General features: G+C 40.5%; 1 non-coding gene across 1 annotated transcript; it reads left to right on the forward strand.

The window, feature by feature from the left end:
* Positions 1-2,360: 2,360 nt before the first annotated feature.
* LOC143383028 (U6 spliceosomal RNA) lies at positions 2,361-2,467 on the forward strand. Its single transcript, XR_013089079.2, has one exon. It is a non-coding gene; the product is annotated as a U6 spliceosomal RNA (small nuclear RNA).
* The last annotated feature ends 5,921 nt before the right edge of the window (positions 2,468-8,388 follow it).

Here is an 8,388-nt window from a genome sequence, read left to right on the forward strand (position 1 = left end):
ATTTTCTGCTTAGATCCTGGACATAGGTATTAATTTTGTTAATTACACTAGTCACCCCCTATCCATGGTTTTATTTTCTGTAGTTCCAGTCACCTGATGTGAACCATGGTCTGGAAAATATTAAGTGGAAAATGCCAGTAATCAACAACTTGCAAGTTTTCAATAAAATTATTACAGAATATTATAACTTTTCTATTTTATTATGAGTTGTTATTAATCTCTACTGTGCCTCATTTTTAATTCAAATTTTATCATCGGTATAGGAAAAAGCTTGGTATATATAAAGTTTGGTATTATCTCAGTTCTAGCATCCCCTGGGAGGCTTAGAATGTATCTCCCATGAATCAGGAGGATTACTGTATAGCTTTCATCAGTTCCTACTAAACAACACTCATCCAGTGCCACCATATTCAGACCCTGTGGTAGGCTGTAGAGATACACAAATCCAAGAAATTCCCAATTTTTTAGAGTTCTAACTAATATATAGAAAACACACTTAGAACCTACATTGAAAATAGTGAGAGCTTGTTCTAAAGGATGCACATTGGCATCTGTAATCATATTTATAGTCACGCATTGCTCTGAAATGCACTGTATAAATAAGAAAAGGAAATTAAAAGTATGCAAATTGGGAAGAAGGAAATTAAAAATATCTTTGTTCATACATAAGACTGTCCATGTAGAAAACTGTTACAGTTTGGTGCCCCCCAAAAAACTCACGTGTGAGACAATACAAGAAGGTTTCCAGATGGAATGACTGGGTTATGAAAGCTGTAACACAGCCCTGACAGGGATTAGTGAGTGGTGACTGAAGGCAGGTGGGGTGTGGCTGGAGGAGGTGGGCATTAGGGCATGACTTTGGGTATATATTTTTTTAATCTGGCAAATATATATATATATATATATATATATATATATATATTTATATATAAATTTATTATATAATAATATAATATAATATATATAATATGATATATATTATATAATATAATATTATATATTATTATACATATATTATATATTATATATAATATATATTCTATTATATTATTATATATATTAATATAACAATATAATATATATATATTTTTTAAATCTCTTTCTGCTTCTTGATTGTCACATCCTGGCATTTCTTCCATGAAACTCTTCCACCATGATGTTCAGCCTCAACCCAAGCCCCGAGGAAGGCAGGGCTGAGACCTCTGAAACTGTGAGCCCCCAAATAAACTTTTCCTCCCCTAAAATTATTCTTTTGAGATTTTTTTGGTCACAGCAGCAAAAAAGCTGTGACCAAAAAAGAGAAATCCCCAAAGAACTGATAAAGATAAAAGCAAATCTAGAACTAACAAGCAATTATAACAAGGTCACAGGAAAAAAAGGTTAATACATAAAAAGTCAGTTACTTTTCTATTTACCAGCAGTGGACACTTAGAATTTAAAATTAAAAGCACAAAAGCACAACACCACTATTATTAGCACACACAAAGAGAAATATAGAAACATTTAGGTACCTATCTAACAAAATACGTGCAAGATTTTTGTGAGAAAAACTACAAACCTCTGATGAAAGAAATCACAGAATGTCTAAATAAATGGAGGAAAGGTAATTCGAATTTTCCCTTTTAGGGATTATGTTTTGGGGATCAATTTTCCCTTTCAGGGATTATGTTTTGAAGATCCCAGCTTGATCTACAGACTCAGAACAATCCCAGCAGGCTACTTTGTGATATTTACAAACTGATTCTAAAGTTTTGTATGGAAAGACAAAAGAACCAGAGTAGTCAACTCAATATGCAAAGAACTCTTGAAACTTCACAATAATCAAGGAAACAGCCCAATAAATTTGCAATCCATCCTAACAGACACCTCAACAAAGAAGATACACAGCTGGAAAAAAAAGAAAAGCATCTGAAAAGAGACACAACACTGTACATTCTCAGAGAATGTAACGTAAAGCAATAGTTAGATACCAGTAGACCCCTACCAGAATGGCCCAAACCCAAGACACTGTTAATGCCAAAAGCTAGTGAAGACATGGAATAACTCTGGTTGCTGGTGAAAATGCGAAACAGTGCAGATACTTTGGGAGGCAATGTGGCAGGGTTTTTGCTTTTGTTTTGTTTTTTAACAAAGTTACACGTGGTCTTACCATATAGATCCAGCAACCGCACTGCTTAGAAATTAACCAAATGAGTTTGAAACTTGTGCCTACTCAAAAAACCACACACAGAAGTTTATAGCAGCTTTATTCATAATGGTCAAACATTGGAAACAACCATGATGGCCTCAGAAGGTGAGTGAATAGAAAAACTGGTACATCAATACAATGGAATATTATACAGCAGTAAAAGGAAATAAGGGTGCTCGCTTCGGCAGCACATATACTAAAATTGGAATGATGCAGAGAAGATTAGCATGGCCCCTGCACAAGGATGACATGCAAATTCATGAAGCATTCCATATTTTTCTGTGGAACCAACCTAGATGTCCTTCAATAGATGAATGGATAAAAAAAATGTGGAATTTATACATAATAGAGTATTACTCAGCGCTAAAAAATGACAAAATCATGGCATTTGCAGGGAAATGGATGGCATTAGAGCAGGTTATGCTAAGTGAAGCTAGCCAATCCTTAAAAAACAAATGCTGAATGTCTTCTTTGATATAAGGAGAACAACTAAGAACAGAGCAGGGAGGAAGAGCATGAGAAGAAGATCACCATTAAACAGGGACGAGAGTGGGGAGGGAAAGGGAGAGAGAAGGGAAATTGCATGGTAAAGAAGGAGACCCTCATTGTTATACAAAATTACATACAAGAGGAAGTGAGGGAAAAGGGAAAAAAAAACAAGGGGGAGAAATGAATTACAGTAGATGGGGTAGAGAGAGAAGATGGGAGGGGAGGGGAGGGGAGGGGAGGGGGGATAGTAGAGGATAGGAAAGGCAGCAGAATACTTCAGACACTAGTATGGCAATATGTAAAAACATGGATGTGTAACCTATGTGATGCTGCAATCTGTATACGGGTAAAAATGGGAGTTCATAACCCACTTGAATCAAATGTATGAAATATGAGATGTCAAGAGCTTTGTAATGTTTTGAACAACCAATAAAAATAAATAAATAAAATTTTTTTAAAAAAGAAATAAGCTATCTATCCACAAAAAGAAATAAGCCATGAAGCCACAAAAAAAGAGTCTTGAATGTATATTGATAAGTGAAGCAAGCCAATCTGAAAAGGCTACAAATGCACGAATTCAACTACATGATATTGAGAAAAAGGTGGAACTATTGAGACATTAAAAAAAAAAAATCAGTAATTTCTGAGGGCTTGGGAAGCACCAGGCAAGAGGAAAAGGAAGAATGAGGTGAATGAGATGGAATTTTTAGGGCAATGAAACTATCCTCTATAATACTATAATGGTGATAACTTGACATTGTGCATTTGGCAAAACACAGAATGTACAGCACAGGAGTGAACCCTAAACTGAACTATGGGCCAATATCAATACCAGAGGTGCTCCTTGACTTACAATAGGATTACACCCCATAAACCTGTTATAAGTAGAAAACAATATCAAGTCAAATGTCCAGTCATACACCTAACCTTTCAAATAGGTTATTAAATGACTTGCATTTCCTTAATGGATACTGATATTAAAGATCATTTATTTCACTCTTTTTTTCCTTTACAGTATAATTTGTTCATTCACTCTTTATTGTCTGTGTACACTGTCAGTGAAGTGTGTGTCTGTTCATGTCTTTTGTGTGTTTTCCAAATGCGTTTTTTATGTTGTTTATATTTATATGAGTTTCTATTTATATATTGAGTTTATATTTATGCCAGATCTGCAGTTTGTGAATATTTTCTTCAAGGGGCTTGTCTTTTTATCCTTTTAATCGAGTCTTGTTCAGATCAAAAGTTCTAAATTGGATGAGGTCTCATATGTGAATTTTCCCTTTTAGGGATCATGTTTGGGGATCACATCTAAGAATCTTTTACCTACCTTTAAATTCAGATGACATCTCACATTTACTTTTCCTAAAGGTTTTGTAGTTTCACCATTTTCATTTTTGACTGTGAACCAAGTTTAGTTAATGTTTACATAAGGTCTCAGATTCAGGGGTTTCCCTCCCTCCTTCCTGTCCTTGTCCACTTTAGCTATCAGGACAATACTGGCTCCATAAAATGAGCTGGGAAGGACTCCCTCCTCTTCCATTTTCTGGAGGAGATTGTGTAAAATGGTGTTCATGTTCTCCACCTGTTTGGTCGACGTCTCCAGAGGAGCTCTCTGGGCCTGAAGAGTACTTCCTCAGAGGCTGATTATAAATTAGACTTCTTCAACGGTCAGAGGACCAGTTTCATCTCAGTTGCAGCTTCTGCTTTTCAGGGAGTCGGTCCATTTCTTCCATCATCTTGAACTCGTGATAAACTTGTTCCTGACGGTTCCTCATCTTCTCCTCCATAAGCTGCAGGAACCTGCAGTGACCCCGTTTTGTTCTGTTGGTGGAGATTTATGTATTTTTTCTATCATCGTTAATCTCCCTCAGGGTTTATCAACTATTGATTTCTTTTTTTTTTTTTTAAATGAGCTAGTCAATTGTTTCATTGATTTTCTCTACTTTTTTTTTTTCCTATTTCTTTGCTTTCTGCTGTTACTTTTGTTGTTTCCTCCTTTTTTCTTGCTTGGGTTTAATCTGGGTCTCCTTTTTCCACCTGATGCTTAGGATTTCCTGTGCATTAGGTCATTGCTTAGCTGCCCCTCCCTCACTCCTCTTTGCCTTGACTTTGCACTTTGAGCTTAAAAGTCTTCCCCTGGGGAGAACAATGTTGCATTAGGGAGATTAAAACTTTCCAGGGATAAATGCTAGGGATTTGAGATTTCTTCTCAGAAGATAAATGAGCTCTATTCAAATTGCCCAGAAGTGTAAAATGACACCGATTCCAGAATCTCTTCCAAGGTCTGCTCCTGTTGCCTCCCAGGTCATGGTGAGTGCTTCCTCTTCATTCCTCCCTCTTCCCAAGAAGCATGAAAAGATGCTAGAAAAATACTAGGGGGGAAAAAAAGAATAGTTTCTGAGGCAGATCAGAGAAAATAATGCAGAGAGGAAGAACCCTGAAAACCAACATAAAGCCCTCCACTCCCACCTCACCATCTACAGCAGCCGCACGATAGAAACATTTCTCTACCGTAAATACGGAATCAGAAAGCAATGGAAAATGTGTTCTTTCTGCTTGGATTATGGAACTGAGATAAAGCCAATGTGAAACGTACAATTGTATAAGTGTCCACAGGGGACTAATGAGTCACAGCAGATGGTCTCATACCCTAGTTAATTGCTGCAAATGAATATGAGTATTTTGTCCTTTAAGATGTTCAGTTCTGTCTTGCAACCACCATATGGTCCCCTGTCATCTGCATGGTTATCTGTTGCTTGAATAGTGACTTATTTATTATACTTCAAAAATATTTGCAGAGTGAATAATTAATTAGTACTAGTAAAAATACTCACAAGAACCCATTCTCTAGAAGTGATGGCTGGTGTCTCAGGGCATCCCCTCGGGCTCCCCATCCCTAATCCCTCACAGTGTAAAGGTTTGCCATGAGGTGAAGCATGAAGCAAATCTGCTTTTATATTTGGATGTCAACTTGCTTTTTCTCTCTCTCGGGTTTTGTTATTTTGTTTTCCTTAAATAAACACCCCATGTTGTAGCCACAGGTGCAGCCTGGATCCTCTCTCCAGAGACTGGTGTGGGGATTTTCAAGATGGTGGGTGGATCCCTGATAGGGAGACTTGGCGAAGACAGTCTCTCTGTAGATATCTGGGTCAGGCAGCTGTAGGTCTTGGAGATGGCATCAGAGGTGGCCATGGTGAAGGTGCCCAGGGCGACAGCGCAGCCCTGGCAAAGGTGTCGCCGTCATCAGCACTAGCCATCTGCAGCAGCTTCTTGGGGACAGGGTCTGAGACATTGCCAGTGCCTCTGAGGATAGGGGTGAGTCACACCAGCATGGTACTGAAGAGGCCTGTCACCTTACATGCGTGGGACAGTGACAGACTTGACCATTTCAATTCCCCTGGGGCCATGGAGAGCCTGGTCAGGATGGTGGCCCTCAGGTGGTAGATGGCGGTGGCTGCCTTCTTGGAGCAGTTAACAGCCAGGCTGACGTGACCACTGTGGTCCCAAGAAGGCATGAATGTCCTGAACCTCGCCTTCTTCTGCACAGGCATGATCTTCAAACGCTCGACCTTGACAGATGCCTAACGGAAAAGGCAGTGACCTCCAACCCGGCCATAGGCCAGGAGAAGAGGTGAATCACCTCCAGTGACTCGTCTCCATGTCTTGACCGGGCTGCCCCGCTTGGTGAGGGGGATCCACTCCTTGTCCTTGTCCTTGCCTCCTGGAGCCCCATGGCCTCCACTCCGGAGACTACTGCCAAAGCCTCCTTGGGAGTAGAGGCTACTTCAGATGCCAGTCCTGGCCCTCCACTGCACCATCATCATCATGTGTTTTCCCAGCAAAAAAAAAATCCAACTTTCTAATGATACTCTTTGCTCATGAGTTTTTACTCATTATGCACCAACTGAAAAGAAAACTTAATGATTAGCTTAATTTAGTGATTGAAACTCATGCTGGCATCCCCTCCCCCTCAGCGGCCTCGTGTGCCCACTCATTGCCACTGCAAAACATCTGATTGCCGTTGGGCTCAGTCACATCACCCCGCTGAGATGTGCCGTGGCCAAGTCTCCGACATGCGCTTTTCTTATTATTCCCAAAACACAGCTCTCTTACAATTGTGGTTTTGTTTTTATCTTTTTCTTTCCTGGAGTGGTGGGTTTCCATCAGGAGCCTCTGCTAGCAAAATCTTCCAGTAAAGGTTGGGGGGCAGGTACCAGGGATGGGTACCAGGGGTACTTAGCCATCAAGTCACATCCCCAGCCCTTTTGATATTTGATTTTGAGACAGGGTCTCGCTACATTGCTGAGGCTGGCTTTGAACTCACAGTCCTCCTGCCTCAGCCTCCCCAGCCCCTGGGATGACAGGCACGTTGCCACTGCACCCGGCACTGTTAGGATTTTCAAAGTGCTCAGTGTGGGTCACTGGATGAAGTGGATACATCTGACCTCATTTTTAACTGCAAGCTGCAGCCACCAGGCACGTGCAAAATTTCTATAATGAAAACTAATTTTTTCCCCTCATATATAAAGGGAAGGGGCCAAGGCAGCTGGTTTTCTTCCTGGATGTTTTTGCCCAGGCTGGTTTGGATGCCCTGAGGCAATGCTAACTGAACTGGGCTATGACATTCTTCTATGTTGTATTTGTTTGCACAACTCAGTTTTCCCACTCTCCCTTGAGGAAAAGGGCAAGGACTAGAGCCGGGAGGAGAGGGTGTGTTGTCAGGGGAGGGAGGGGAGAAACTGAGAAAGACGGCATTAAACCAAGCCTTGCATCTTCCTCAAATCAGGCAGGAAGGTCTTCTGGGGCCACAGCTAACTTGAAGCCAGGCATGGGGGGATGCAGTAAGACAAGTCAAAAACTAGGCTGGGACCATGACACTTTGGGAAAAGAAGAAAGGCTCTTAAAACATCTTGTAGGAAACAATATTCGGAATATCTAAGCAAATATGACTGAGAAAAGCTAGATTGTTCTTGATAAAATGACCAACAGAGGAAAGCTCTGAGAAATACACGTGAAGGTTCATCAATCAGACCGGAGAAGGCAGACTTGGAGTCACACCTCTGAGATGTGACAGAGAAAGAACAGCAGAGCCTGGTTTGGTTTGGAAAGTTTCTTTTTTTAAAATTTAAACTCTATCTATTATAATTAAAATATTTTATTGGTGCATTTTAACTATATGTGATAGTGGGATTCGTTGTGACATATCTGTGCATGCACCTGATGTAATTTGGTCAGTTCCATTCCCTGCTTACCCCCACCCCTCACCCACACACTTTCTCTCTCCTCCTCCTTCCGCCTGGACCCCTTCATCTACTAGACTGGTTTGGGGAAGTTTCTGACCTCAGGAAACTCCCCCCAAATAAGAGGAAAGAACAGGTGAACAAAGGCCTGAGAATTCTCCTCAATACTCCTCTTCTGTCACATATGATTGAGAAACAGGAGGCAGGTAGAGGGAAAAATAAAGAAAACTGAGGAGAGGAGATGCCCTTGGCTGTGAAGGCAGGAGTAGAGTTGGGGAGAGGCAACTGGGATCTTCTGAGCTCACCATTTTTGTTCCTTCAAGCTGGGAGGAAAGTGTAGGCAAAATTATTAAACCCCAAAGACCTAATAATTCTCATGAATGAACAGAAACTTAAACAGAAGGGGAAAGAGAAGAGAAACAGAAAATATGCAGTGCCTGGAAGAAAGAGAGGTGGGGGGGGCAGGGGGTG

The sequence above is a fragment of the Callospermophilus lateralis genome, chromosome 17 (genome assembly GCF_048772815.1).
Source record: "Callospermophilus lateralis isolate mCalLat2 chromosome 17, mCalLat2.hap1, whole genome shotgun sequence".
In the NCBI taxonomy this organism is placed as follows: Eukaryota; Metazoa; Chordata; class Mammalia; order Rodentia; family Sciuridae; genus Callospermophilus; species Callospermophilus lateralis.